The sequence below is a fragment of the Lissotriton vulgaris genome, unplaced genomic scaffold, assembly GCF_964263255.1.
Source record: "Lissotriton vulgaris unplaced genomic scaffold, aLisVul1.2 SCAFFOLD_1673, whole genome shotgun sequence".
In the NCBI taxonomy this organism is placed as follows: domain Eukaryota; kingdom Metazoa; phylum Chordata; class Amphibia; order Caudata; family Salamandridae; genus Lissotriton; species Lissotriton vulgaris.
The window spans coordinates 446,896-474,577 of NW_028241535.1; the positions used below are offsets into that span (position 1 = coordinate 446,896).

General features: G+C 43.7%; 25 non-coding genes across 25 annotated transcripts; 8 read left to right on the forward strand and 17 right to left on the reverse strand.

Moving 5' to 3' along the window:
• Positions 1 to 197: 197 nt before the first annotated feature.
• Positions 198 to 269, reverse strand: TRNAT-UGU (transfer RNA threonine (anticodon UGU)). The gene has a single exon. It is a non-coding gene; the product is annotated as a tRNA-Thr (tRNA).
• A 594-nt stretch (positions 270 to 863) lies between these two features.
• TRNAS-GCU (transfer RNA serine (anticodon GCU)) lies at positions 864 to 945 on the reverse strand. The gene has a single exon. It is a non-coding gene; the product is annotated as a tRNA-Ser (tRNA).
• Positions 946 to 1,234: 289 nt separating this feature from the next.
• On the forward strand, positions 1,235 to 1,329 carry TRNAI-UAU (transfer RNA isoleucine (anticodon UAU)). The gene is made up of 2 exons: positions 1,235 to 1,272; positions 1,294 to 1,329. It is a non-coding gene; the product is annotated as a tRNA-Ile (tRNA).
• A 1,170-nt stretch (positions 1,330 to 2,499) lies between these two features.
• On the reverse strand, positions 2,500 to 2,571 carry TRNAT-UGU (transfer RNA threonine (anticodon UGU)). Its single transcript has one exon. It is a non-coding gene; the product is annotated as a tRNA-Thr (tRNA).
• Positions 2,572 to 3,161: 590 nt separating this feature from the next.
• Positions 3,162 to 3,243, reverse strand: TRNAS-GCU (transfer RNA serine (anticodon GCU)). Its single transcript has one exon. It is a non-coding gene; the product is annotated as a tRNA-Ser (tRNA).
• A 289-nt stretch (positions 3,244 to 3,532) lies between these two features.
• On the forward strand, positions 3,533 to 3,627 carry TRNAI-UAU (transfer RNA isoleucine (anticodon UAU)). Its single transcript has 2 exons — positions 3,533 to 3,570; positions 3,592 to 3,627. It is a non-coding gene; the product is annotated as a tRNA-Ile (tRNA).
• Positions 3,628 to 4,797: 1,170 nt separating this feature from the next.
• Positions 4,798 to 4,869, reverse strand: TRNAT-UGU (transfer RNA threonine (anticodon UGU)). Its single transcript has one exon. It is a non-coding gene; the product is annotated as a tRNA-Thr (tRNA).
• Positions 4,870 to 5,463: 594 nt separating this feature from the next.
• Positions 5,464 to 5,545, reverse strand: TRNAS-GCU (transfer RNA serine (anticodon GCU)). Its single transcript has one exon. It is a non-coding gene; the product is annotated as a tRNA-Ser (tRNA).
• A 289-nt stretch (positions 5,546 to 5,834) lies between these two features.
• TRNAI-UAU (transfer RNA isoleucine (anticodon UAU)) lies at positions 5,835 to 5,929 on the forward strand. Its single transcript has 2 exons — positions 5,835 to 5,872; positions 5,894 to 5,929. It is a non-coding gene; the product is annotated as a tRNA-Ile (tRNA).
• A 1,170-nt stretch (positions 5,930 to 7,099) lies between these two features.
• TRNAT-UGU (transfer RNA threonine (anticodon UGU)) lies at positions 7,100 to 7,171 on the reverse strand. The gene has a single exon. It is a non-coding gene; the product is annotated as a tRNA-Thr (tRNA).
• A 589-nt stretch (positions 7,172 to 7,760) lies between these two features.
• On the reverse strand, positions 7,761 to 7,842 carry TRNAS-GCU (transfer RNA serine (anticodon GCU)). The gene has a single exon. It is a non-coding gene; the product is annotated as a tRNA-Ser (tRNA).
• A 289-nt stretch (positions 7,843 to 8,131) lies between these two features.
• TRNAI-UAU (transfer RNA isoleucine (anticodon UAU)) lies at positions 8,132 to 8,226 on the forward strand. The gene is made up of 2 exons: positions 8,132 to 8,169; positions 8,191 to 8,226. It is a non-coding gene; the product is annotated as a tRNA-Ile (tRNA).
• Positions 8,227 to 9,396: 1,170 nt separating this feature from the next.
• On the reverse strand, positions 9,397 to 9,468 carry TRNAT-UGU (transfer RNA threonine (anticodon UGU)). Its single transcript has one exon. It is a non-coding gene; the product is annotated as a tRNA-Thr (tRNA).
• A 589-nt stretch (positions 9,469 to 10,057) lies between these two features.
• On the reverse strand, positions 10,058 to 10,139 carry TRNAS-GCU (transfer RNA serine (anticodon GCU)). Its single transcript has one exon. It is a non-coding gene; the product is annotated as a tRNA-Ser (tRNA).
• Positions 10,140 to 18,594: 8,455 nt separating this feature from the next.
• On the reverse strand, positions 18,595 to 18,666 carry TRNAT-UGU (transfer RNA threonine (anticodon UGU)). Its single transcript has one exon. It is a non-coding gene; the product is annotated as a tRNA-Thr (tRNA).
• Positions 18,667 to 19,255: 589 nt separating this feature from the next.
• TRNAS-GCU (transfer RNA serine (anticodon GCU)) lies at positions 19,256 to 19,337 on the reverse strand. The gene has a single exon. It is a non-coding gene; the product is annotated as a tRNA-Ser (tRNA).
• Positions 19,338 to 19,626: 289 nt separating this feature from the next.
• Positions 19,627 to 19,721, forward strand: TRNAI-UAU (transfer RNA isoleucine (anticodon UAU)). The gene is made up of 2 exons: positions 19,627 to 19,664; positions 19,686 to 19,721. It is a non-coding gene; the product is annotated as a tRNA-Ile (tRNA).
• A 1,170-nt stretch (positions 19,722 to 20,891) lies between these two features.
• TRNAT-UGU (transfer RNA threonine (anticodon UGU)) lies at positions 20,892 to 20,963 on the reverse strand. Its single transcript has one exon. It is a non-coding gene; the product is annotated as a tRNA-Thr (tRNA).
• Positions 20,964 to 21,552: 589 nt separating this feature from the next.
• TRNAS-GCU (transfer RNA serine (anticodon GCU)) lies at positions 21,553 to 21,634 on the reverse strand. The gene has a single exon. It is a non-coding gene; the product is annotated as a tRNA-Ser (tRNA).
• A 289-nt stretch (positions 21,635 to 21,923) lies between these two features.
• Positions 21,924 to 22,018, forward strand: TRNAI-UAU (transfer RNA isoleucine (anticodon UAU)). The gene is made up of 2 exons: positions 21,924 to 21,961; positions 21,983 to 22,018. It is a non-coding gene; the product is annotated as a tRNA-Ile (tRNA).
• Positions 22,019 to 23,849: 1,831 nt separating this feature from the next.
• Positions 23,850 to 23,931, reverse strand: TRNAS-GCU (transfer RNA serine (anticodon GCU)). Its single transcript has one exon. It is a non-coding gene; the product is annotated as a tRNA-Ser (tRNA).
• Positions 23,932 to 24,220: 289 nt separating this feature from the next.
• TRNAI-UAU (transfer RNA isoleucine (anticodon UAU)) lies at positions 24,221 to 24,315 on the forward strand. The gene is made up of 2 exons: positions 24,221 to 24,258; positions 24,280 to 24,315. It is a non-coding gene; the product is annotated as a tRNA-Ile (tRNA).
• A 1,170-nt stretch (positions 24,316 to 25,485) lies between these two features.
• TRNAT-UGU (transfer RNA threonine (anticodon UGU)) lies at positions 25,486 to 25,557 on the reverse strand. Its single transcript has one exon. It is a non-coding gene; the product is annotated as a tRNA-Thr (tRNA).
• A 595-nt stretch (positions 25,558 to 26,152) lies between these two features.
• Positions 26,153 to 26,234, reverse strand: TRNAS-GCU (transfer RNA serine (anticodon GCU)). Its single transcript has one exon. It is a non-coding gene; the product is annotated as a tRNA-Ser (tRNA).
• Positions 26,235 to 26,523: 289 nt separating this feature from the next.
• On the forward strand, positions 26,524 to 26,618 carry TRNAI-UAU (transfer RNA isoleucine (anticodon UAU)). The gene is made up of 2 exons: positions 26,524 to 26,561; positions 26,583 to 26,618. It is a non-coding gene; the product is annotated as a tRNA-Ile (tRNA).
• Positions 26,619 to 27,682: the final 1,064 nt, after the last annotated feature.

The following is a 27,682-nucleotide window of genomic DNA, read 5'->3' on the forward strand; positions in this document are numbered from 1 at the left end:
GCCCGGCGGGGTGAGAATGGCGTTTGTCAGGCGATCGGAAGGGGTGAGGCAATAGTTTATGGTTCAATGGTTTTCATGAAGTCTTCTTGATAAGATGAAAGATGGAAAGGGAAGCTTGTCAATAAGCAAACTTAAGACAAGGTGTGACTCCTAGAAAGAATGACTTGAAAACAACATACAGAAACACACATATAAAAAGGCCCTGATGAGGCTTGAACTCATGACCCCTGGTTTACAAGACCAGTGCTCTGCCACTGTGCTACAAGGCCAGTCTGCCTGCAGTTTTTAAATCGCAACATGTATTCTTACTGAGGTATGAAGATATCTATGATTTTGAGACTCTGTATGGAAATGCAGTTGCATTTGAATGTCTACATGCGTGCACAAATCGAAGAGCATGCTTAAGACACTTTTCTTGAAAGTAGGAAAAACTCCATTTTGATTTGAGAACATAAGAGTATTCACATTTATGACCATACTGAACTGAAAGCTCTAGTGAGTATGTCCGCAATCAGTGACAGATAGAGAACTCACTTATTAGAAGTGATCTGTCTCTGTGGGGCAGACAAATGTAAACACTCATACACTTGAGACGGCTGAAACTTTAGGAGTAAGAAATGCTTTCTTATCAGTCTATCTATCCAAACTGGTTGGAAGGCCAGGAGTGAGGAATAGGCAATCCTCTGGACACTTCATGAAAGATCTAATTTCAATTAAGCACAAAATACTTCCCTTTATTTGACATAAATGCCATAATGGAATAGTCAGTTGGGCCCTTCTAGTGGATTATGGCAGTGTCTTGAAAGAGAGTGTAATAGTACTACGAGACATGCTCACCTTCAAAAGAGTGTCTGATGGCTTTCCGACGAAGGTGGGATTCGAACCCACGCGTGCAGAGCACAATGGATTAGCAGTCCATCGCCTTAACCACTGGGCCACCTCGTCTGCCTTGGGGGCCTATATTTCATTTTTGGTGAAATTCTAACTATGTGCTAATTAAAAATAAGCATAAGTTTATCCTAGACTGTGTCAGAACGGCAAATGTATGGGGTGTTCAATAGACAGAGCACACGATATAGCAGAATTATCAAATCTATTCCATTTGGACTGTATTTTTAATTGTCATGATAACATGCTAGCATGTGAGTCGATCTTGCACAGTGAATAATGGAGCAGTGCAGTATCTACTTGGTTAGCACTAGATGGCTCAAATGGGGAGAAATGAAAACAGTGAGCTCCAGTGGAGCAATCGGTTAGCGCGCGGTACTTATACAGCAGTACTTGCACTGAGCCATGCCGAGGTTGTGAGTTCGAGCCTCACCTGGAGCAGTTGATTGGTTTTCATAAACCATTTCACTAAAAGTAAAGATTAGACTCAGAATAAAGACGGCTCTTGCTAGAGAGTCTTAACTTCTTTTCAGGATCTGCGTGTCCGACTCCTCCAGGTGCCAAATATCACATATCCTATGCGATGCTCCTTATAAACATTCAATGATGTACCATCTTGCATAGCATGCAAACACCACATCAGTGCATTTAAAAATACTTTTGTAGAATAATAAATATGATGAATACATTGTTGTCACGGGATAACCATAAACTGAGGAGCTGCAAACAGTGCTGTGTCAGCTACATACAATAAAATTTAACTCAAAGAAATATCAAAAGAAGAGCATCATCATATTAAAGTTTCTAGTCAACATAAGAGTTGCACCATAGCAGCTTATGGTGCTTTCTGCTCAGATTGTGCCTCCAATCCCACATTGACTTTTTTAGTTCTTTGCAATTTTAAAAAACAATTCCTGCTCAAAGCTAGCTTTTCAAAACCATTCAACCTATTACATTTATTTCTCTAACCTGTGAATGTGGTCCATGTTCTCTTTTCCTCATTCCCATCATGATACTCCCTTTCCGGAAACCAAGTTCACTTCTTTATCCAGCCCACCCATCCAAGGTCACCAAATCTATGAAGCAATTCTGCTTTTTCTCACATTCTCTCCATGTACAAGATACCTTGTATCAATTGAATGGACAGCAGGAGAGGTGAATATTTATGGTTAGTGGGGGTGGGGTTTTGAAGATTAACCTCATTTGACTAAGAGCCGGGGTATCTGGGAGAAAAAGTATTTTAAGGGGGATGAAGTTCATATCTCCTTGGTGAAATTTCTAGAGCCTTATTTCATCCTTTCTGTGGATGCAGACTCAGTCGGAACAGACGTCCTAGTCCTCGCTCTGCCTTTCAAAGGAACTTTAAATATGCATGGCTTATTTGGCTTTGCCCGGCAGGGCTTGCCCGGCGGGGTGAGAATGGCGTTTCTCAGGCGTTCGTCAGGCGATCGGAAGGGGTGAGGCAATAGTTTATGGTTCAATGGTTTTCATGAAGTCTTCTTGATAAGATGAAAGATGGAAAGGGAAGCTTGTCAATAAGCAAACTTAAGACAAGGTGTGACTCCTAGAAAGAATGACTTGAAAACAACATACAGAAACACACATATAAAAAGGCCCTGATGAGGCTTGAACTCATGACCCCTGGTTTACAAGACCAGTGCTCTGCCACTGTGCTACAAGGCCAGTCTGCCTGCAGTTTTTAAATCGCAACATGTATTCTTACTGCGGTATGAAGATATCTATGATTTTGAGACTCTGTATGGAAATGCAGTTGCATTTGAATGTCTACATGCGTGCACAAATCGAAGAGCATGCTTAAGACACTTTTCTTGAAAGTAGGAAAAACTCCATTTTGATTTGAGAACATAAGAGTATTCACATTTATGACCATACTGAACTGAAAGCTCTAGTGAGTATGTCCGCAATCAGTGACAGATAGAGAACTCACTTATTAGAAGTGATCTGTCTCTGTGGGGCAGACAAATGTAAACACTCATACACTTGAGACGTCTGAAACTTTAGGAGTAAGAAATGCTTTCTTATCAGTCTATCTATCCAAACTGGTTGGAAGGCCAGGAGTGAGGAATAGGCAATCCTCTGGACACTTCATGAAAGATCTAATTTCAATTAAGCACAAAATACTTCCCTTTATTTGACATAAATGCCATAATGGAATAGTCAGTTGGGCCCTTCTAGTGGATTATGGCAGTGTCTTGAAAGTGTAATTGTACTACAAGACATGATCACCTTCAAAAGAGTGTCTGATGGCTTTCCGACGAAGGTGGGATTCGAACCCACGCGTGCAGAGCACAATGGATTAGCAGTCCATCGCCTTAACCACTCGGCCACCTCGTCTGCCTTAGGAGCCTATATTTCATTTTTGGTGAAATTCTAACTATGTGCTAATTAAAAATAAGCATAAGTTTATCCTAGACTGTGTCAGAACGGCAAATGTATGGGGTGTTCAATAGACAGAGCACACGATATAGCAGAATTATCAAATCTATTCCATTTGGACTGTATTTTTAATTGTCATGATAGCATGCTAGCATGTGAGTCGATCTTGCACAGTGAATAATGGAGCAGTGCAGTATCTACTTGGTTAGCACTAGATGGCTCAAATGGGGAGAAATGAAAACAGTGAGCTCCAGTGGCGCAATCGGTTAGCGCGCAGTACTTATACAGCAGTACTTGCACTGAGCCATGCCGAGGTTGTGAGTTCGAGCCTCACCTGGAGCAGTTGATTGGTTTTCATAAACCATTTCACTAAAAGTAAAGATTAGACTCAGAATAAAGACGGCTCTTGCTATAGAGTCTTAACTTCTTTTCAGGATCTGCGTGTCCAAATCCTCCAGGTGCCAAATATCACATATCCTATGCGATGCTCCTTATAAACATTCAATGATGTACCATCTTGCATAGCATGCAAACACCACATCAGTGCATTTAAAAATACTTTTGTAGAATAATAAATATGATGAATACATTGTTGTCACGGGATAACCATAAACTGAGGAGCTGCAAACAGTGCTGTGTCAGCTACATACAATAAAATGTAACTCAAAGAAATATCAAAAGAAGAGCATCATCATATTAAAGTTTCTAGTCAACATAAGAGTTGCACCATAGCAGCTTATGGTGCTTTCTGCTCAGATTGTGCCTCCAATCCCACATTGACTTTTTTAGTTCTTTGCAATTTTAAAAAACAATTCCTGCTCAAAGCTAGCTTTTCAAAACCATTCAACCTATTACATTTATTTCTCTAACCTGTGAATGTGGTCCATGTTCTCTTTTCCTCATTCCCATCATGATACTCCCTTTCCGGAAACCAAGTTCACTTCTTTATCCAGCCCACCCATCCAAGGTCACCAAATCTATGAAGCAATTCTGCTTTTTCTCACATTCTCTCCATGTACAAGATACCTTGTATCAATTGAATGGACAGCAGGAGAGGTGAATATTTATGGTTAGTGGGGGTGGGGTTTTGAAGATTAACCTCATTTGACTAAGAGCCGGGGTATCTGGGAGAAAAAGTATTTTAAGGCGGATGAAGTTCATATCTCCTTGTTGAAATTTCTAGAGCCTTATTTCATCCTTTCTGTGGATGCAGACTCAGTCGGAACAGACGTCCTAGTCCTCGCTCTGCCTTTCAAAGGAACTTTAAATATGCATGGCTTATTTGGCTTTGCCCGGCAGGGCTTGCCCGGCGGGGTGAGAATGGCGTTTGTCAGGCGTTCTTCAGGCGATCGGAAGGGGTGAGGCAATAGTTTATGGTTCAATGGTTTTCATGAAGTCTTCTTGATAAGATGAAAGATGGAAAGGGAAGCTTGTCAATAAGCAAACTTAAGACAAGGTGTGACTCCTAGAAAGAATGACTTGAAAACAACATACAGAAACACACATATAAAAAGGCCCTGATGAGGCTTGAACTCATGACCCCTGGTTTACAAGACCAGTGCTCTGCCACTGTGCTACAAGGCCAGTCTGCCTGCAGTTTTTAAATCGCAACATGTATTCTTACTGCGGTATGAAGATATCTATGATTTTGAGACTCTGTATGGAAATGCAGTTGCATTTGAATGTCTACATGCGTGCACAAATCGAAGAGCATGCTTAAGACACTTTTCTTGAAAGTAGGAAAAACTCCATTTTGATTTGAGAACATAAGAGTATTCACATTTATGACCATACTGAACTGAAAGCTCTAGTGAGTATGTCCGCAATCAGTGACAGATAGAGAACTCACTTATTAGAAGTGATCTGTCTCTGTGGGGCAGACAAATGTAAACACTCATACACTTGAGACGGCTGAAACTGTAGGAGTAAGAAATGCTTTCTTATCAGTCTATCTATCCAAACTGGTTGGAAGGCCAGGAGTGAGGAATAGGCAATCCTCTGGACACTTCATGAAAGATCTAATTTCAATTAAGCACAAAATACTTCCCTTTATTTGACATAAATGCCATAATGGAATAGTCAGTTGGGCCCTTCTAGTGGATTATGGCAGTGTCTTGAAAGAGAGTGTAATTGTACTACGAGACATGCTCACCTTCAAAAGAGTGTCTGATGGCTTTCCGACGAAGGTGGGATTCGAACCCACGCGTGCAAAGCACAATGGATTAGCAGTCCATCGCCTTAACCACTCGGCCACCTCGTCTGCCTTGGGGGCCTATATTTCATTTTTGGTGAAATTCTAACTATGTGCTAATTAAAAATAAGCATAAGTTTATCCTAGACTGTGTCAGAACGGCAAATGTATGGGGTGTTCAATAGACAGAGCACACGATATAGCAGAATTATCAAATCTATTCCATTTGGACTGTATTTTTAATTGTCATGATAACATGCTAGCATGTGAGTCGATCTTGCACAGTGAATAATGGAGCAGTGCAGTATCTACTTGGTTAGCACTAGATGGCTCAAATGGGGAGAAATGAAAACAGTGAGCTCCAGTGGCGCAATCGGTTAGCGCGCGGTACTTATACAGCAGTACTTGCACTGAGCCATGCCGAGGTTGTGAGTTCGAGCCTCACCTGGAGCAGTTGATTGGTTTTCATAAACCATTTCACTAAAAGTAAAGATTAGACTCAGAATAAAGACGGCTCTTGCTAGAGAGTCTTAACTTCTTTTCAGGATCTGCGTGTCCGACTCCTCCAGGTGCCAAATATCACATATCCTATGCGATGCTCCTTATAAACATTCAATGATGTACCATCTTGCATAGCATGCAAACACCACATCAGTGCATTTAAAAATACTTTTGTAGAATAATAAATATGATGAATACATTGTTGTCACGGGATAACCATAAACTGAGGAGCTGCAAACAGTGCTGTGTCAGCTACATACAATAAAATTTAACTCAAAGAAATATCAAAAGAAGAGCATCATCATATTAAAGTTTCTAGTCAACATAAGAGTTGCACCATAGCAGCTTATGGTGCTTTCTGCTCAGATTGTGCCTCCAATCCCACATTGACTTTTTTAGTTCTTTGCAATTTTAAAAAACAATTCCTGCTCAAAGCTAGCTTTTCAAAACCATTCAACCTATTACATTTATTTCTCTAACCTGTGAATGTGGTCCATGTTCTCTTTTCCTCATTCCCATCATGATACTCCCTTTCCGGAAACCAAGTTCACTTCTTTATCCAGCCCACCCATCCAAGGTCACCAAATCTATGAAGCAATTCTGCTTTTTCTCACATTCTCTCCATGTACAAGATACCTTGTATCAATTGAATGGACAGCAGGAGAGGTGAATATTTATGGTTAGTGGGGGTGGGGTTTTGAAGATTAACCTCATTTGACTAAGAGCCGGGGTATCTGGGAGAAAAAGTATTTTAAGGGGGATGAAGTTCATATCTCCTTGGTGAAATTTCTAGAGCCTTATTTCATCCTTTCTGTGGATGCAGACTCAGTCGGAACAGACGTCCTAGTCCTCGCTCTGCCTTTCAAAGGAACTTTAAATATGCATGGCTTATTTGGCTTTGCCCGGCAGGGCTTGCCCGGCGGGGTGAGAATGGCGTTTGTCAGGCGTTCGTCAGGCGATCGGAAGGGGTGAGGCAATAGTTTATGGTTCAATGGTTTTCATGAAGTCTTCTTGATAAGATGAAAGATGGAAAGGGAAGCTTGTCAATAAGCAAACTTAAGACAAGGTGTGACTCCTAGAAAGAATGACTTGAAAACAACATACAGAAACACACATATAAAAAGGCCCTGATGAGGCTTGAACTCATGACCCTTGGTTTACAAGACCAGTGCTCTGCCACTGTGCTACAAGGCCAGTCTGCCTGCAGTTTGTAAATCGCAACATGTATTCTTACTGCGGTATGAAGATATCTATGATTTTGAGACTCTGTATGGAAATGCAGTTGCATTTGAATGTCTACATGCGTGCACAAATCGAAGAGCATGCTTAAGACACTTTTCTTGAAAGTAGGAAAAACTCCATTTTGATTTGAGAACATAAGAGTATTCACATTTATGACCATACTGAAAGCTCTAGTGAGTATGTCCGCAATCAGTGACAGATAGAGAACTCACTTATTAGAAGTGATCTGTCTCTGTGGGGCAGACAAATGTAAACACTCATACACTTGAGACGTCTGAAACTTTAGGAGTAAGAAATGCTTTCTTATCAGTCTATCTATCCAAACTGGTTGGAAGGCCAGGAGTGAGGAATAGGCAATCCTCTGGACACTTCATGAAAGATCTAATTTCAATTAAGCACAAAATACTTCCCTTTATTTGACATAAATGCCATAATGGAATAGTCAGTTGGGCCCTTCTAGTGGATTATGGCAGTGTCTTGAAAGAGAGTGTAATTGTACTACAAGACATGCTCACCTTCAAAAGAGTGTCTGATGGCTTTCCGACGAAGGTGGGATTCGAACCCACGCGTGCAGAGCACAATGGATTAGCAGTCCATCGCCTTAACCACTCGGCCACCTCGTCTGCCTTAGGAGCCTATATTTCATTTTTGGTGAAATTCTAACTATGTGCTAATTAAAAATAAGCATAAGTTTATCCTAGACTGTGTCAGAACGGCAAATGTATGGGGTGTTCAATAGACAGAGCACACGATATAGCAGAATTATCAAATCTATTCCATTTGGACTGTATTTTTAATAGTCATGATAACATGCTAGCATGTGAGTCGATCTTGCACAGTGAATAATGGAGCAGTGCAGTATCTACTTGGTTAGCACTAGATGGCTCAAATTGGGAGAAATGAAAACAGTGAGCTCCAGTGGCGCAATCGGTTAGCGCGCGGTACTTATACAGCAGTACTTGCACTGAGCCATGCCGAGGTTGTGAGTTCGAGCCTCACCTGGAGCAGTTGATTGGTTTTCATAAACCATTTCACTAAAAGTAAAGATTAGACTCAGAATAAAGACGGCTCTTGCTATAGAGTCTTAACTTCTTTTCAGGATCTGCGTGTCCTAATCCTCCAGGTGCCAAATATCACATATCCTATGCGATGCTCCTTATAAACATTCAATGATGTACCATCTTGCATAGCATGCAAACACCACATCAGTGCATTTAAAAATACTTTTGTAGAATAATAAATATGATGAATACATTGTTGTCACGGGATAACCATAAACTGAGGAGCTGCAAACAGTGCTGTATCAGCTACATACAATAAAATGTAACTCAAAGAAATATCAAAAGAAGAGCATCATCATATTAAAGTTTCTAGTCAACATAAGAGTTGCACCATAGCAGCTTATGGTGCTTTCTGCTCAGATTGTGCCTCCAATCCCACATTGACTTTTTTAGTTCTTTGCAATTTTAAAAAACAATTCCTGCTCAAAGCTAGCTTTTCAAAACCATTCAACCTATTACATTTATTTCTCTAACCTGTGAATGTGGTCCATGTTCTCTTTTCCTCATTCCCATCATGATACTCCCTTTCCGGAAACCAAGTTCACTTCTTTATCCAGCCCACCCATCCAAGGTCACCAAATCTATGAAGCAATTCTGCTTTTTCTCACATTCTCTCCATGTACAAGATACCTTGTATCAATTGAATGGACAGCAGGAGAGGTGAATATTTATGGTTAGTGGGGGTGGGGTTTTGAAGATTAACCTCATTTGACTAAGAGCCGGGGTATCTGGGAGAAAAAGTATTTTAAGGGGGATGAAGTTCATATCTCCTTGGTGAAATTTCTAGAGCCTTATTTCATCCTTTCTGTGGATGCAGACTCAGTCGGAACAGACGTCCTAGTCCTCGCTCTGCCTTTCAAAGGAACTTTAAATATGCATGGCTTATTTGGCTTTGCCCGGCAGGGCTTGCCCGGCGGGGTGAGAATGGCGTTTGTCAGGCGTTCGTCAGGCGATCGGAAGGGGTGAGGCAATAGTTTATGGTTCAATGGTTTTCATGAAGTCTTCTTGATAAGATGAAAGATGGAAAGGGAAGCTTGTCAATAAGCAAACTTAAGACAAGGTGTGACTCCTAGAAAGAATGACTTGAAAACAACATACAGAAACACACATATAAAAAGGCCCTGGTGAGGCTTGAACTCATGACCCCTGGTTTACAAGACCAGTGCTCTGCCACTGTGCTACAAGGCCAGTCTGCCTGCAGTTTGTAAATCGCAACATGTATTCTTACTGCGGTATGAAGATATCTATGATTTTGAGACTCTGTATGGAAATGCAGTTGCATTTGAATGTCTACATGCGTGCACAAATCGAAGAGCATGCTTAAGACACTTTTCTTGAAAGTAGGAAAAACTCCATTTTGATTTGAGAACATAAGAGTATTCACATTTATGACCATACTGAAAGCTCTAGTGAGTATGTCCGCAATCAGTGACAGATAGAGAACTCACTTATTAGAAGTGATCTGTCTCTGTGGGGCAGACAAATGTAAACACTCATACACTTGAGACGGCTGAAACTTTAGGAGTAAGAAATGCTTTCTTATCAGTCTATCTATCCAAACTGGTTGGAAGGCCAGGAGTGAGGAATAGGCAATCCTCTGGACACTTCATGAAAGATCTAATTTCAATTAAGCACAAAATACTTCCCTTTATTTGACATAAATGCCATAATGGAATAGTCAGTTGGGCCCTTCTAGTGGATTATGGCAGTGTCTTGAAAGAGAGTGTAATTGTACTACAAGACATGCTCACCTTCAAAAGAGTGTCTGATGGCTTTCCGACGAAGGTGGGATTCGAACCCACGCGTGCAGAGCACAATGGATTAGCAGTCCATTGCCTTAACCACTCGGCCACCTCGTCTGCCTTAGGAGCCTATATTTCATTTTTGGTGAAATTCTAACTATGTGCTAATTAAAAATAAGCATAAGTTTATCCTAGACTGTGTCAGAACGGCAAATGTATGGGGTGTTCAATAGACAGAGCACACGATATAGCAGAATTATCAAATCTATTCCATTTGGACTGTATTTTTAATAGTCATGATAACATGCTAGCATGTGAGTCGATCTTGCACAGTGAATAATGGAGCAGTGCAGTATCTACTTGGTTAGCACTAGATGGCTCAAATGGGGAGAAATGAAAACAGTGAGCTCCAGTGGCGCAATCGGTTAGCGCGCGGTACTTATACAGCAGTACTTGCACTGAGCCATGCCGAGGTTGTGAGTTCGAGCCTCACCTGGCTGAGATACCCGCCACCCCCTTGCAACACAATCCCCAAAGGAGGGAAACCGGAAACAGTTCTTGAAGTTTTTTGGAAGAGGGAGGGAGTGACCCTCCCGGCCGTATTTATTAAAACAAAAAATTAAAACATTAAACAGTTTCATATTAATGTACAATTTCATTACCACATTGCGATGTTTGGCTAACCTTAACAGATTCTCTAATACAGAGGTTCTCCTAGCCGAACTAACATCCTACAAAACATTTTCTTGAAATATTGAAATTGTACATCCTAACGTTTAAGGGCCAACGGCAAGGTCGTAACCGGTGTCAAGATCCCTAACCAGAAATACCCCCCCCACTTGGGATGGGCGACAGCACTGAGGCGTACCTCAAGTGCAACTACCAATTTCCCTTGACTTGACGGGGGCACCAATAAACTCGACGCCAGTTAAAGGTCGTTCGAGGACTCGTGTGAGGTATCTAGAAGGTAGCGTAGACCTCCCCCCAAACCCCACACAACTTACCACATCTGCCGTCGCAGACGTCACTGGCCCCGGGAAATTCCCCAGGAGGGGGCTGTAACCCCTCCTACACAGGAAGGGGCCTTGACCGCCTTTCCTTTTCTTTCGGCGACCCATCCTTAGAAGGGACCGCCTCCCCGTTGAGGGGCCAAAGGCCACCTCTCCCGAGCGCTCCCATCCGTGTTGGGTGACGCCCACTCATAGGGATCTTCCAATTAGTGCTCACCGATCATGACCTTACCGCCCGACCAAAATAAATACGACAATGCTAACTAAACTAAAAAATACATTGGCCACTATGACCGAAAAAAGCATGCTTATAAATGGACACTAAATCCGAATTTCTTTAATCACAAAACTTACATAAAATAGACCATTCTTTATTACACACTCAACATCAACACGATAATACCACAACCTGTAAACGAAATAGAATTATCGATCAATTTTTATTACAAACAACTGGCTGTCTTCAGGGGCTGGTGGGTGGGTCAAAATTGGCTCTTCGTTCCGTCTCGAGCTCACGTGCAGCGAGGAGGTGCAGCTTCAGAGCACAGGAACAAGAGGATGCCTTCTGGTCTTGCGTCCCTTTTTATCCGTCTTCAGGGCGGGCGTAAACCCGCCCCTGCCTGCCCCGAGGGCGTGGCCAGCCGCGTCAGTGTCTAGGCCAGCCCACTCTAGGGCGGGAAAACGCGCGCCCCGGCTACGCCGCTTCGGGCATACCAGCCGAGACGCGCCTCCCGCCCAAAATGGCTTCCCGGGGGGATCGAGGTACTCTGCCATACGTTCGGGGGGACCGAGTGGTCGCCCCTTTCCATATGGCTGAGATACCCGCCACCCCCTCGCAACACAATCCCCAAAGGAGGGAAACCGGAAACAGTTCTTGAAGTTTTTTGGAAGAGGGAGGGAGTGACCCTCCCGGCCGTATTTATTAAAACAAAAAATTAAAACATTAAACAGTTTCATATTAATGTACAATTTCATTACCACATTGCGATGTTTGGCTAACCTTAACAGATTCTCTAATACAGAGGTTCTCCTAGCCGAACTAACATCCTACAAAACATTTTCTTGAAATATTGAAATTGTACATCCTAACGTTTAAGGGCCAACGGCAAGGTCGTAACCGGTGTCAAGATCCCTAACCAGAAATACCCCCCCCACTTGGGAGGGGCGACAGCACTGAGGCGTACCTCAAGTGCAACTACCAATTTCCCTTGACTTGACGGGGGCACCAATAAACTCGACGCCAGTTAAAGGTCGTTCGAGGACTCGTGTGAGGTATCTAGAAGGTAGCGTAGACCTCCCCCCAAACCCCACACAACTTACCACATCTGCCGTCGCAGACGTCACTGGCCCCGGGAAATTCCCCAGGAGGGGGCTGTAACCCCTCCTACACAGGAAGGGGCCTTGACCGCCTTTCCTTTTCTTTCGGCGACCCATCCTTAGAAGGGACCGCCTCCCCGTTGAGGGGCCAAAGGCCACCTCTCCCGAGCGCTCCCATCCGTGTTGGGTGACGCCCACTCATAGGGATCTTCCAATTAGTGCTCACCGATCATGACCTTACCGCCACAGGCCGGATAGTTGACCGGCTATCCGGACCCCCCACAAAGCTCCTACCTAAAGGTCATGTTTTAACGTTTTCAACCATGCTAAGAAGTCTCCTATGAGTAACTCATTCCCCACCCGAGACAAATGCACACCATCCCCCAAATACATACTGTCATCATTAATACAGCCATGCGAAATAGAATGCAATGTCCTGGAACGGAACAACCTACTCACTTTGTTATTGAGCTTTCTAACAGAATGATTCAAAGCAGGAATAGAAATAGCCCCCCGCCACACCTTTCGTGGGATCATATGGGACCACGCAATTGTGCACCCCGGAACTCTCCTCGCCAACCAACTTACAGTGGAAAGCATTGCCTCCAGGAGAAGTCGTCTACCGGTGGTGACCAAATCATTGCCCCCTAAATGCACTATGACTATAGACGGCGGTGACCTCGTCCGCCCTAACAAACCCTCGAAAAATGTTTGAAACTGGTCAATACAGAGACCGCCTCTTCCGTAGAAGGACACCCTGTACCCGTATTCCCCAGCTACGTGAATCATGTCACCTGCTTTGAATACGTCCGCGGCACGCCTCACGTATGAGTGGCCCACGACCCACACCTCCTTTTTCACAGCCGGTGATGTCTGACCGCTGGCCCGGTGTTGGGTCGACTGCATAGTCCGCCCCGCCTCGTAGGCTTGCGCAACTGAAAACCAAACAAAAACAAGAGGCGTGAGTACATTATTAAAGCTTCACAACATATGCAACCGCACATACCTCTTATAACAATTGGAGGACCAACGCCCCATTCGTTTCACTTGTTCAACATTAAGACCCCTGGCTGTAGCTTCTGTAGCAGCCCCTATCCGAAAGGAATGGGTCCCAAACTCGCCCGGGTTCAAGCCCGCAGCGGCAATCGACATCGCAAGTACCCGCTGAAACTGAAATTTCGTCAGTGGGGTGGCGTCCGCGTGTCTCAACAAGGTCCCCCCCATGATGCCACCCTTCGTGCTAGGTAATCTTCTAAACACTTTACCGGACACATGGAGGACCCAGGAATCCTGCGTATGATTATGCAGTCACCCATCCCATCTTGATCGGTCTTGGACCTGACAAAGGAGACAGTCATTGTCTCTCCTCTGATCTGCACGTGTTCCTGGCACAAACCCCCTGCCACTTCCTGTTTGTTCCTTGCTACCAGTTCGCTTACCCGCATCGCCCCGTGAAATGCTAGCGTAAAAGCGGCTCGGAACAAAACCGTCTCAAACTGAGATGAACATGTGGCAGGGAGTGTGGCCAACAACTGGGCCAACCTATCCAAACCTATCGGGCGCCTCTCATCTACTCTGCGACCCTCAAGGCGTTGCCACCCACGCAGCGCCTTCTGTACAACGAAAGACGCTGTTGGGTCCTGGATACTATGAGCCCTGGCAACAAAGGAAATGGCAGCACGATGCCTCTGGGCCGTCGCCACCGATTTCCCAGCCCTACGTAAGGACATCAGAAAATTTACTACCCATTCCTCGTGGCCCCAAAGCCTCTCTCTATCAGTCCCCAAAAAGGCTAAATAGGACCGAAACGCCCCTTCATATGCCTTCCTCGTCCTTGGTGCTAGACTCTCTCCCACGAGGTGACGAAGTTCGGGGCACCAAGAGACCAGAGAGCTTCGGGAAAGGGTGCCGGCTCTGGGTCCGCTGAGGGAAGGAAACCCGAGAAAGCCTGCATATGAAAACGAGACAGTGCATCAGCCGCCTGATTCATTACCCCTGGAACATGTTTTGCTCTGAATAGCACATTCAGTTGCATACACAGTAAGACAATTTCTTTGAGCAGTCTTAAAATCAGTTTACATCGTGCTGCCTGACTATTGATGCACTCAACCACGGTCATATTGTCAGACCAAAATATCACAGAGTGATCTTTGAACCCTTCGGGCCAGGTTCTCAGGGCCACCAAAATGGGGAAAAGTTCCAAGAAAGCAATATTACTTGTCAGACCATTGTCATGCCACCATGTCGGCCACCTCTGTGCCGACCATTTTGTGCCGAAGATGGCACCAAAACCTATGCTACCTGCTGAATCTGTCCATAGCCCCAGCTCTTCAGAGGACACGGCTGGTTTGTTCCAGACGACTCGACCATTAAAGTCCGCTAGAAATGCTAACCAAATACGCATGTCCTGGCGGACCTCAGCCGATAGTCTCGTGCGATGATGGCCCTCCTTTAGGCCGACCATAGCTTGGGCAATTGAACGGGAAAAGGGGCGGGCCATTGGTATCACCCTCAAGGCAAAATTCAACTGTCCCACCAACTGCTGTAATTGATGCAGCGTAACTTTAGATCCATTTATACACACTTGCAAGGCCGCCCTGAACTTCCACACTTTGTCAGCTGGCAAACGAAAACAACCCTCACTGGAGTCTAACTCGATCCCCAGAAACTCGAGGCAAGTCGCAGGACCCACCGTTTTACCCGGTGCCAATGGCACACCAAACTGGTTCATTAACACACAAAATTCGGCCAAGGCCCGGCCACATTCGAGATCCCCGGCTGCCCCAAGGAATAGAAAATCATCAAGGTAATGCATTACATGTTGGAAACCCGTCTTCTTTGTGAAGACCCATTGTAGAAAACTACTGAATTTCTCGAAATAGGCACAAGATATAGAGCACCCCATCGGCATACACCTATCCATGTAATAATAACCCTGAAACATGAAACCCAGGAGACGCTGGTCGTCTGGGTGTACCGGGAGCAATCGGAACGCTGACTCGATATCTGACTTCGCCATCAGTGCCCCGGGCCCCAGGCGATTCAAAATGGCTACGGCCTCATCGAAGGATGCGTACCGCACTGAACACACTTCTGGATCTATTGCATCATTTACAGAAAGACCACGTGGAGCTGACAAATTATGAATCAGTCGGAACTCACCTGGGTCCTTCTTGGGGACCACCCCTAAAGGAGAACAAACAAAATTCTGCACCGGGGGTACACTAAACGGGCCGGCGACCCGACCTCGAGTAACCTCTTTCCGGATCTTATCCTGTACCACGGTCGTATGCTGCAGGACGGAAAGTTGATTTTTACACTTCTCCACACCCTGAAAGTCCCCTACCGGGATGCGGAAACCATACGAAAATCCGTTCTGCAGCACCCCAGCAGAAGTACGATCCGGGTATTCACTGAGCCAGGGAATCATCGCCAGGGTATCAATCGGGGTAGGTAAAGGCGCCCCTCGGACTATGTTAGACCTGTTTGGCGCCTCCTCTACCCCCGTTATCACCCGTTTTGGCTCTGCACGTGGACTCAGGATGGGACGACCCGCACCCACTACATTCATGTTTAAATTTACACGATCCCTGGGGCCTAGTACATTTACCTCTGTTGAAATTAAAGCAGAACCCCCTTTTTCCTGTATTGCCGGCAGGTCTCGAGTAATCGTCGGTACCCGTACCTGAACGAAAGGGCGTCCCCACATATTGGCGGGAGGATTCGCCAACGTTACTTCCTACCAACGGCATTTTCAACATACCTGTCTCCTTCATTTTATCCCATGTCAAAGAATCATAACAATCCCAGGTTAAGCTTTTATTATGCTCTTTAGCCTTCCTAAAAAGATTATCGTAGCAGAACCAATCGTTACCCTGGTGTGACGTCGAGTACCCCATGATTCGCGACTGATAGGTCGGCAACTCGGAAAGCAACTCGGGCCTACGTTCCCCTAAGATTGATGTAAAAATTCCCCATGCTTTGCCCCAATTGCCAATATTCTCATTCACTTTAAAGGCGGCCATTTTTGCGCGCCAAACACTCGGATGCATGAGATCTTTCTGACCCTTAACATGCTCCACCTCATAATGATCAACAAGCAACGAGAAGATGTTCACATATTCACCCGCCCAAATCTTTTCCTTAATCGCCAAAGGAACATGTTGACCCAACCTTTCTCTACGAGAGGGTGCTGACTTATCCCTCGCAATCGGCAATGGCCGCTTACCTGCCCCGGACGCTGCTTCTGCGGTCGCAATCGTCCCTTGTGGCTTGTCAACTACCGCAGCCGGCGTGGACACCTTGGCTGCATCCCGTTTCTCGCGCAATTGCTTCATTAGCGCCTGCGCCTCGGCAGCCGTGGCGCCCTCGCTACTGTCGCCCAACCACGCTGCAAGTTGTGCTGCCAGCTCGGGCGGCATATCCTCATTGGACACCGGGGTGACCACCACGGGAATCGGATTCCCCTCCGCCGGTACTGGGGTTGGCGCTTCGAGCGGGGTACAGGGAACCGGGACGTCTCCCCCGGCTGGCCCCCTCCTTGGCCTCTTGGCTCTCCCTCCTGGAGTTGCTCCAGCCGACGGACGTTCCGGCCCCCCTTCCCCGTCTCTCTCCGCCACCCGCTTCTTCAGCTCAGACATCTCCTTCATGAGGACCCGAACCATCTGTTCAGTCGTCATTCTCTTCCCGCCTTTCTTAGGCATTTCTCCGACAGAGTATCTGTAAGACAAAAGAAAGATTACAACGCTCTCAAAATTGGCTCTTCGTTCCGTCTCGAGCTCACGTGCAGCGAGGAGGTGCAGCTTCAGAGCACAGGAACAAGAGGATGCCTTCTGGTCTTGCGTCCCTTTTTATCCGTCTTCAGGGCGGGCGTAAACCCGCCCCTGCCTGCCCCGAGGGCGTGGCCAGCCGCGTCAGTGTCTAGGCCAGCCCACTCTAGGGCGGGAAAACGCGCGCCCCGGCTACGCCGCTTCGGGCATACCAGCCGAGACGCGCCTCCCGCCCAAAATGGCTTCCCGGGGGGATCGAGGTACTCTGCCATACGTTCGGGGGGACCGAGTGGTCGCCCCTTTCCAGTTGATTGGTTTTCATAAACCATTTCACTAAAAGTAAAGATTAGACTCAGAATAAAGACGGCTCTTGCTATAGAGTCTTAACTTCTTTTCAGGATCTGCGTGTCCGACTCCTCCAGGTGCCAAATATCACATATCCTATGCGATGCTCCTTATAAACATTCAATGATGTACCATCTTGCATAGCATGCAAACACCACATCAGTGCATTTAAAAATACTTTTGTAGAATAATAAATATGATGAATACATTGTTGTCACGGGATAACCATAAACTGAGGAGCTGCAAACAGTGCTGTGTCAGCTACATACAATAAAATGTAACTCAAAGAAATATCAAAAGAAGAGCATCATCATATTAAAGTTTCTAGTCAACATAAGAGTTGCACCATAGCAGCTTATGGTGCTTTCTGCTCAGATTGTGCCTCCAATCCCACATTGACTTTTTTAGTTCTTTGCAATTTTAAAAAACAATTCCTGCTCAAAGCTAGCTTTTCAAAACCATTCAACCTATTACATTTATTTCTCTAACCTGTGAATGTGGTCCATGTTCTCTTTTCCTCATTCCCATCATGATACTCCCTTTCCGGAAACCAAGTTCACTTCTTTATCCAGCCCACCCATCCAAGGTCACCAAATCTATGAAGCAATTCTGCTTTTTCTCACATTCTCTCCATGTACAAGATACCTTGTATCAATTGAATGGACAGCAGGAGAGGTGAATATTTATGGTTAGTGGGGGTGGGGTTTTGAAGATTAACCTCATTTGACTAAGAGCCGGGGTATCTGGGAGAAAAAGTATTTTAAGGGGGATGAAGTTCATATCTCCTTGTTGAAATTTCTAGAGCCTTATTTCATCCTTTCTGTGGATGCAGACTCAGTCGGAACAGACGTCCTAGTCCTCGCTCTGCCTTTCAAAGGAACTTTAAATATGCATGGCTTATTTGGCTTTGCCCGGCAGGGCTTGCCCGGCGGGGTGAGAATGGCGTTTGTCAGGCGTTCGTCAGGCGATCGGAAGGGGTGAGGCAATAGTTTATGGTTCAATGGTTTTCATGAAGTCTTCTTGATAAGATGAAAGATGGAAAGGGAAGCTTGTCAATAAGCAAACTTAAGACAAGGTGTGACTCCTAGAAAGAATGACTTGAAAACAACATACAGAAACACACATATAAAAAGGCCCTGATGAGGCTTGAACTCATGACCCCTGGTTTACAAGACCAGTGCTCTGCCACTGTGCTACAAGGCCAGTCTGCCTGCAATTTTTAAATCGCAACATGTATTCTTACTGCGGTATGAAGATATCTATGATTTTGAGACTCTGTATGGAAATGCAGTTGCATTTGAATGTCTACATGTGTGCACAAATCGAAGAGCATGCTTAAGACACTTTTCTTGAAAGTAGGAAAAACTCCATTTTGATTTGAGAACATAAGAGTATTCACATTTATGACCATACTGAAAGCTCTAGTGAGTATGTCCGCAATCAGTGACAGATAGAGAACTCACTTATTAGAAGTGATCTGTCTCTGTGGGGCAGACAAATGTAAACACTCATACACTTGAGACGTCTGAAACTTTAGGAGTAAGAAATGCTTTCTTATCAGTCTATCTATCCAAACTGGTTGGAAGTCCAGGAGTGAGGAATAGGCAATCCTCTGGACACTTCATGAAAGATCTAATTTCAATTAAGCACAAAATACTTCCCTTTATTTGACATAAATGCCATAATGGAATAGTCAGTTGGGCCCTTCTAGTGGATTATGGCAGTGTCTTGAAAGAGAGTGTAATTGTACTACAAGACATGCTCACCTTCAAAAGAGTGTCTGATGGCTTTCCGACGAAGGTGGGATTCGAACCCACGCGTGCAGAGCACAATGGATTAGCAGTCCATCGCCTTAACCACTCGGCCACCTCGTCTGCCTTAGGAGCCTATATTTCATTTTTGGTGAAATTCTAACTATGTGCTAATTAAAAATAAGCATAAGTTTATCCTAGACTGTGTCAGAACGGCAAATGTATGGGGTGTTCAATAGACAGAGCACACGATATAGCAGAATTATCAAATCTATTCCATTTGGACTGTATTTTTAATAGTCATGATAACATGCTAGCATGTGAGTCGATCTTGCACAGTGAATAATGGAGCAGTGCAGTATCTACTTGGTTAGCACTAGATGGCTCAAATGGGGAGAAATGAAAACAGTGAGCTCCAGTGGCGCAATCGGTTAGCGCGCGGTACTTATGCAGCAGTACTTGCACTGAGCCATGCCGAGGTTGTGAGTTCGAGCCTCACCTGGAGCAGTTGATTGGTTTTCATAAACCATTTCACTAAAAGTAAAGATTAGACTCAGAATAAAGACGGCTCTTGCTATAGAGTCTTAACTTCTTTTCAGGATCTGCGTGTCCGACTCCTCCAGGTGCCAAATATCACATATCCTATGCGATGCTCCTTATAAACATTCAATGATGTACCATCTTGCATAGCATGCAAACACCACATCAGTGCATTTAAAAATACTTTTGTAGAATAATAAATATGATGAATACATTGTTGTCACGGGATAACCATAAACTGAGGAGCTGCAAACAGTGCTGTATCAGCTACATACAATAAAATGTAACTCAAAGAAATATCAAAAGAAGAGCATCATCATATTAAAGTTTCTAGTCAACATAAGAGTTGCACCATAGCAGCTTATGGTGCTTTCTGCTCAGATTGTGCCTCCAATCCCACATTGACTTTTTTAGTTCTTTGCAATTTTAAAAAACAATTCCTGCTCAAAGCTAGCTTTTCAAAACCATTCAACCTATTACATTTATTTCTCTAACCTGTGAATGTGGTCCATGTTCTCTTTTCCTCATTCCCATCATGATACTCCCTTTCCGGAAACCAAGTTCACTTCTTTATCCAGCCCACCCATCCAAGGTCACCAAATCTATGAAGCAATTCTGCTTTTTCTCACATTCTCTCCATGTACAAGATACCTTGTATCAATTGAATGGACAGCAGGAGAGGTGAATATTTATGGTTAGTGGGGGTGGGGTTTTGAAGATTAACCTCATTTGACTAAGAGCCGGGGTATCTGGGAGAAAAAGTATTTTAAGGGGGATGAAGTTCATATCTCCTTGGTGAAATTTCTAGAGCCTTATTTCATCCTTTCTGTGGATGCAGACTCAGTCGGAACAGACGTCCTAGTCCTCGCTCTGCCTTTCAAAGGAACTTTAAATATGCATGGCTTATTTGGCTTTGCCCGGCAGGGCTTGCCCGGCGGGGTGAGAATGGCGTTTGTCAGGCGTTCGTCAGGCGATCGGAAGGGGTGAGGCAATAGTTTATGGTTCAATGGTTTTCATGAAGTCTTCTTGATAAGATGAAAGATGGAAAGGGAAGCTTGTCAATAAGCAAACTTAAGACAAGGTGTGACTCCTAGAAAGAATGACTTGAAAACAACATACAGAAACACACATATAAAAAGGCCCTGATGAGGCTTGAACTCATGACCCCTGGTTTACAAGACCAGTGCTCTGCCACTGTGCTACAAGGCCAGTCTGCCTGCAGTTTGTAAATCGCAACATGTATTCTTACTGCGGTATGAAGATATCTATGATTTTGAGACTCTGTATGGAAATGCAGTTGCATTTGAATGTCTACATGCATGCACAAATCGAAGAGCATGCTTAAGACACTTTTCTTGAAAGTAGGAAAAACTCCATTTTGATTTGAGAACATAAGAGTATTCACATTTATGACCATACTGAAAGCTCTAGTGAGTATGTCCGCAATCAGTGACAGATAGAGAACTCACTTATTAGAAGTGATCTGTCTCTGTGGGGCAGACAAATGTAAACACTCATACACTTGAGACGGCTGAAACTTTAGGAGTAAGAAATGCTTTCTTATCAGTCTATCTATCCAAACTGGTTGGAAGGCCAGGAGTGAAGAATAGGCAATCCTCTGGACACTTCATGAAATATCTAATTTCAATTAAGCACAAAATACTTCCCTTTATTTGACATAAATGCCATAATGGAATAGTCAGTTGGGCCCTTCTAGTGGATTATGGCAGTGTCTTGAAAGAGAGTGTAATTGTACTACAAGACATGCTCACCTTCAAAAGAGTGTCTGATGGCTTTCCGACGAAGGTGGGATTCGAATCCACGCGTGCAGAGCACAATGGATTAGCAGTCCATCGCCTTAACCACTCGGCCACCTCGTCTGCCTTAGGAGCCTATATTTCATTTTTGGTGAAATTCTAACTATGTGCTAATTAAAAATAAGCATAAGTTTATCCTAGACTGTGTCAGAACGGCAAATGTATGGGGTGTTCAATAGACAGAGCACACGATATAGCAGAATTATCAAATCTATTCCATTTGGACTGTATTTTTAATAGTCATGATAACATGCTAGCATGTGAGTCGATCTTGCACAGTGAATAATGGAGCAGTGCAGTATCTACTTGGTTAGCACTAGATGGCTCAAATGGGGAGAAATGAAAACAGTGAGCTCCAGTGGCGCAATCGGTTAGGGCGCGGTACTTATACAGCAGTACTTGCACTGAGCCATGCCGAGGTTGTGAGTTCGAGCCTCACCTGGAGCAGTTGATTGGTTTTCATAAACCATTTCACTAAAAGTAAAGATTAGACTCAGAATAAAGACGGCTCTTGCTATAGAGTCTTAACTTCTTTTCAGGATCTGCGTGTCCGACTCCTCCAGGTGCCAAATATCACATATCCTATGCGATGCTCCTTATAAACATTCAATGATGTACCATCTTGCATAGCATGCAAACACCACATCAGTGCATTTAAAAATACTTTTGTAGAATAATAAATATGATGAATACATTGTTGTCACGGGATAACCATAAACTGAGGAGCTGCAAACAGTGCTGTGTCAGCTACATACAATAAAATGTAACTCAAAGAAATATCAAAAGAAGAGCATCATCATATTAAAGGTTCTAGTCAACATAAGAGTTGCACCATAGCAGCTTATGGTGCTTTCTGCTCAGATTGTGCCTCCAATCCCACATTGACTTTTTTAGTTCTTTGCAATTTTAAAAAACAATTCCTGCTCAAAGCTAGCTTTTCAAAACCATTCAACCTATTACATTTATTTCTCTAACCTGTGAATGTGGTCCATGTTCTCTTTTCCTCATTCCCATCATGATACTCCCTTTCCGGAAACCAAGTTCACTTCTTTATCCAGCCCACCCATCCAAGGTCACCAAATCTATGAAGCAATTCTGCTTTTTCTCACATTCTCTCCATGTACAAGATACCTTGTATCAATTGAATGGACAGCAGGAGAGGTGAATATTTATGGTTAGTGGGGGTGGGGTTTTGAAGATTAACCTCATTTGACTAAGAGCCGGGGTATCTGGGAGAAAAAGTATTTTAAGGGGGATGAAGTTCATATCTCCTTGTTGAAATTTCTAGAGCCTTATTTCATCCTTTCTGTGGATGCAGACTCAGTCAGAACAGACGTCCTAGTCCTCGCTCTGCCTTTCAAAGGAACTTTAAATATGCATGGCTTATTTGGCTTTGCCCGGCAGGGCTTGCCCGGCGGGGTGAGAATGGCGTTTGTCAGGCGTTCGTCAGGCGATCGGAAGGGGTGAGGCAATAGTTTATGGTTCAATGGTTTTCATGAAGTCTTCTTGATAAGATGAAAGATGGAACGGGAAGCTTGTCAATAAGCAAACTTAAGACAAGGTGTGACTCCTAGAAAGAATGACTTGAAAACAACATACAGAAACACACATATAAAAAGGCCCTGATGAGGCTTGAACTCATGACCCCTGGTTTACAAGACCAGTGCTCTGCCACTGTGCTACCAGGCAGGTCTGCCTGCAGTTTGTAAATCGCAACATGTATTCTTACTGCGGTATGAAGATATCTATGATTTTGAGACTCTGTATGGAAATGCAGTTGCATTTGAATGTCTACATGCGTGCACAAATCGAAGAGCATGCTTAAGACACTTTTCTTGAAAGTAGGAAAAACTCCATTTTGATTTGAGAACATAAGAGTATTCACATTTATGACCATACTGAAAGCTCTAGTGAGTATGTCCGCAATCAGTGACAGATAGAGAACTCACTTATTAGAAGTGATCTGTCTCTGTGGGGCAGACAAATGTAAACACTCATACACTTGAGACGGCTGAAACTTTAGGAGTAAGAAATGCTTTCTTATCAGTCTATCTATCCAAACTGGTTGGAAGGCCAGGAGTGAGGAATAGGCAATCCTCTGGACACTTCATGAAAGATCTAATTTCAATTAAGCACAAAATACTTCCCTTTATTTGACATAAATGCCATAATGGAATAGTCAGTTGGGCCCTTCTAGTGGATTATGGCAGTGTCTTGAAAGAGAGTGTAATTGTACTACAAGACATGCTCACCTTCAAAAGAGTGTCTGATGGCTTTCCGACGAAGGTGGGATTCGAACCCACGCGTGCAGAGCACAATGGATTAGCAGTCCATCGCCTTAACCACTCGGCCACCTCGTCTGCCTTAGGAGCCTATATTTCATTTTTGGTGAAATTCTAACTATGTGCTAATTAAAAATAAGCATAAGTTTATCCTAGACTGTGTCAGAACGGCAAATGTATGGGGTGTTCAATAGACAGAGCACACGATATAGCAGAATTATCAAATCTATTCCATTTGGACTGTATTTTTAATAGTCATGATAACATGCTAGCATGTGAGTCGATCTTGCACAGTGAATAATGGAGCAGTGCAGTATCTACTTGGTTAGCACTAGATGGCTCAAATGGGGAGAAATGAAAACAGTGAGCTCCAGTGGCGCAATCGGTTAGCGCGCGGTACTTATACAGCAGTACTTGCACTGAGCCATGCCGAGGTTGTGAGTTCGAGCCTGACCTGGAGCAGTTGATTGGTTTTCATAAACCATTTCACTAAAAGTAAAGATTAGACTCAGAATAAAGACGGCTCTTGCTAGAGAGTCTTAACTTCTTTTCAGGATCTGCGTGTCCGACTCCTCCAGGTGCCAAATATCACATATCCTATGCGATGCTCCTTATAAACATTCAATGATGTACCATCTTGCATAGCATGCAAACACCACATCAGTGCATTTAAAAATACTTTTGTAGAATAATAAATATGATGAATACATTGTTGTCACGGGATAACCATAAACTGAGGAGCTGCAAACAGTGCTGTGTCAGCTACATACAATAAAATTTAACTCAAAGAAATATCAAAAGAAGAGCATCATCATATTAAAGTTTCTAGTCAACATAAGAGTTGCACCATAGCAGCTTATGGTGCTTTCTGCTCAGATTGTGCCTCCAATCCCACATTGACTTTTTTAGTTCTTTGCAATTTTAAAAAACAATTCCTGCTCAAAGCTAGCTTTTCAAAACCATTCAACCTATTACATTTATTTCTCTAACCTGTGAATGTGGTCCATGTTCTCTTTTCCTCATTCCCATCATGATACTCCCTTTCCGGAAACCAAGTTCACTTCTTTATCCAGCCCACCCATCCAAGGTCACCAAATCTATGAAGCAATTCTGCTTTTTCTCACATTCTCTCCATGTACAAGATACCTTGTATCAATTGAATGGACAGCAGGAGAGGTGAATATTTATGGTTAGTGGGGGTGGGGTTTTGAAGATTAACCTCATTTGACTAAGAGCCGGGGTATCTGGGAGAAAGAGTATTTTAAGGGGGATGAAGTTCATATCTCCTTGGTGAAATTTCTAGAGCCTTATTTCATCCTTTCTGTGGATGCAGACTCAGTCGGAACAGACGTCCTAGTCCTCGCTCTGCCTTTCAAAGGAACTCTAAATATGCATGGCTTATTTGGCTTTGCCCGGCAGGGCTTGCCCGGCGGGGTGAGAATGGCGTTTGTCAGGCGTTCGTCAGGCGATCGGAAGGGGTGAGGCAATAGTTTATGGTTCAATGGTTTTCATGAAGTCTTCTTGATAAGATGAAAGATGGAAAGGGAAGCTTGTCAATAAGCAAACTTAAGACAAGGTGTGACTCCTAGAAAGAATGACTTAAAAACAACATACAGAAACACACATATAAAAAGGCCCTGATGAGGCTTGAACTCATGACCCCTGGTTTACAAGACCAGTGCTCTGCCACTGAGCTACAAGGCCGGTCTGCCTGCAGTTTGTAAATCGCAACATGTATTCTTACTGCGGTATGAAGATATCTATGATTTTGAGACTCTGTATGGAAATGCAGTTGCATTTGAATGTCTACATGCGTGCACAAATCGAAGAGCATGCTTAAGACACTTTTCTTGAAAGTAGGAAAAACTCCATTTTGATTTGAGAACATAAGAGTATTCACATTTATGACCATACTGAACTGAAAGCTCTAGTGAGTATGTCCGCAATCAGTGACAGATAGAGAACTCACTTATTAGAAGTGATCTGTCTCTGTGGGAGCAGACAAATGTAAACACTCATACACTTGAGACGGCTGAAACTTTAGGAGTAAGAAATGCTTTCTTATCAGTCTATCTATCCAAACTGGTTGGAAGGCCAGGAGTGAGGAATAGGCAATCCTCTGGACACTTCATGAAAGATCTAATTTCAATTAAGCACAAAATACTTCCCTTTATTTGACATAAATGCCATAATGGAATAGTCAGTTGGGCCCTTCTAGTGGATTATGGCAGTGTCTTGAAAGAGAGTGTAATTGTACTACGAGACATGCTCACCTTCAAAAGAGTGTCTGATGGCTTTCCGACGAAGGTGGGATTCGAACCAACGCGTGCAGAGCACAATGGATTAGCAGTCCATCGCCTTAACCACTCGGCCACCTCGTCTGCCTTAGGAGCCTATATTTCATTTTTGGTGAAATTCTAACTATGTGCTAATTAAAAATAAGCATAGGTTTATCCTAGACTGTGTCAGAACGGCAAATGTATGGGGTGTTCAATAGACAGAGCACACGATATAGCAGAATTATCAAATCTATTCCATTTGGACTGTATTTTTAATTGTCATGATAACATGCTAGCATGTGAGTCGATCTTGCACAGTGAATAATGGAGCAGTGCAGTATCTACTTGGTTAGCACTAGATGGCTCAAATGGGGAGAAATGAAAACAGTGAGCTCCAGTGGCGCAATCGGTTAGCGCGCGGTACTTATACAGCAGTACTTGCACTGAGCCATGCCGAGGTTGTGAGTTTGAGCCTCACCTGGAGCAGTTGATTGGTTTTCATAAACCATTTCACTAAAAGTAAAGATTAGACTCAGAATAAAGACGGCTCTTGCTATAGAGTCTTAACTTCTTTTCAGGATCTGCGTGTCCTAATCCTCCAGGTGCCAAATATCACATATCCTATGCGATGCTCCTTATAAACATTCAATGATGTACCATCTTGCATAGCATGCAAACACCACATCAGTGCATTTAAAAATACTTTTGTAGAATAATAAATATGATGAATACATTGTTGTCACGGGATAACCATAAACTGAGGAGCTGCAAACAGTGCTGTGTCAGCTACATACAATAAAATGTAACTCAAAGAAATATCAAAAGAAGAGCATCATCATATTAAAGTTTCTAGTCAACATAAGAGTTGCACCATAGCAGCTTATGGTGCTTTCTGCTCAGATTGTGCCTCCAATCCCACATTGACTTTTTTAGTTCTTTGCAATTTTAAAAAACAATTCCTGCTCAAAGCTAGCTTTTCAAAACCATTCAACCTATTACATTTATTTCTCTAACCTGTGAATGTGGTCCATGTTCTCTTTTCCTCATTCCCATCATGATACTCCCTTTCCGGAAACCAAGTTCACTTCTTTATCCAGCCCACCCATCCAAGGTCACCAAATCTATGAAGCAATTCTGCTTTTTCTCACATTCTCTCCATGTACAAGATACCTTGTATCAATTGAATGGACAGCAGGAGAGGTGAATATTTATGGTTAGTGGGGGTGGGGTTTTGAAGATTAACCTCATTTGACTAAGAGCCGGGGTATCTGGGAGAAAAAGTATTTTAAGGGGGATGAAGTTCATATCTCCTTGTTGAAATTTCTAGAGCCTTATTTCATCCTTTCTGTGGATGCAGACTCAGTCGGAACAGACGTCCTAGTCCTCGCTCTGCCTTTCAAAGGAACTTTAAATATGCATGGCTTATTTGGCTTTGCCCGGCGGGGCTTGCCCGGCGGGGTGAGAATGGCGTTTGTCAGGCGATCGGAAGGGGTGAGGCAATAGTTTATGGTTCAATGGTTTTCATGAAGTCTTCTTGATAAGATGAAAGA